This window comes from Myxine glutinosa, chromosome 1, assembly GCF_964187855.1.
Source record: "Myxine glutinosa chromosome 1, kmMyxGlut1.1, whole genome shotgun sequence".
NCBI classification, from domain to species: Eukaryota; Metazoa; Chordata; class Myxini; order Myxiniformes; family Myxinidae; genus Myxine; species Myxine glutinosa.
In genome coordinates this window covers 237,459,969-237,461,179 of record NC_136261.1, presented here as the reverse complement: position 1 = coordinate 237,461,179, position 1,211 = coordinate 237,459,969, and the positions used below count along the sequence as shown (strand labels likewise).

The window sequence follows — 1,211 nt, the reverse complement described above, 5'->3', positions numbered from 1 at the left end:
GACCTTCCAGACTCAGAGCATGGATTTAAACCATCGTCCTTCCAGACTCAGAGCATGGATTTAAACCATCGTCCTTCCAGACTCAGAGCAGGGATTTAAACCACCGACATTCCAGACTCAGAGCATGGATTTAAACCACCGACCTTCCAGACTCAGAGCAGGGATTTGAACCACCGACCTTCCAGACTCAGAGCATGGTATTTAAACCACCGACCTTCCAGACTCAGAGCAGGGATTTGAACGACCGACCTTCCAGACTCAGAGCAGGGATTTGAACCACCGACCTTCCAGACTCAAAGCATGGATTTGAACCACCGACCTTCCAGACTCAGAGCAGGGATTTGAAATACCGACCTTCCAGACTCAGAGCAGGGATTTAAAACACCGACCTTCCAGACTCAGAGCAGGGATTTGAACCATCGACCTTCCAGACTGATAAATAGACGCTCCAACAAGCAAGATTGAATGTGGTTAAAAAATAATGTCGTGGTTAAATTACCAACGGTTAAAATTGTGGTTTAGAAATAAAGAATGTTCCCTGACCGGGAATCGAACCCGGGCCGCGGCGGTGAGAGCGTCGAATCCTAACCACTAGACCACCAGGGAGACACATTAGTTGATGTAACTGGAGGAAATCAGGTGTTAATAAATGAAAATCACGTGGTTGGTTGGAAAGGACACAGGCACACGAAGGAGAATGAGACGCTTGAAATACACGACCTGGAGAATGAATGAGACTGACTTTGTGAAACACTCCGAGTTTTTGATCCACCACAAACGTAACAACAACCTTTTACCTTCCTGCACATGCACACCTGGTTACTATTCGTGAGTAAATGAAATACCGGAACTCTTATTGTTGAAACATTCGCTCAAATCAATATGATTTGGTCATTTAAAGAGAAACATTTTCTTCTCACATTATGGAGGCAAAATCAGTACAATTTTTCAGGTTTAAGGGGAAATTGGTGGAAGGGGCAGATGTGGGGTTGTGCTTGGAGTTATATACAGCCTGCACACCTGTACCTGCACAAGGAGGAACATTGAATGATGTAATGAGAGATGGAATGGGTAAATAATTTTTTTTTATCAGAAGTGAATTGTTTAAAAAAAAAATTTTTGTCGAGAAGATCCAGGCTCGTGCAAGAGCTAACATTAATCACACAAAAGGTTAAAATTGTCTTTGGTATGACTCGGACTTCCAGGAACGG

The 1,211-nt window shown here is 43.6% G+C and overlaps 1 non-coding gene across 1 annotated transcript; it reads right to left on the bottom strand.

Moving 5' to 3' along the window:
- Nucleotides 1–534: 534 nt before the first annotated feature.
- TRNAE-CUC (transfer RNA glutamic acid (anticodon CUC)) lies at nucleotides 535–606 on the bottom strand. Its single transcript has one exon. It is a non-coding gene; the product is annotated as a tRNA-Glu (tRNA).
- Nucleotides 607–1,211: the final 605 nt, after the last annotated feature.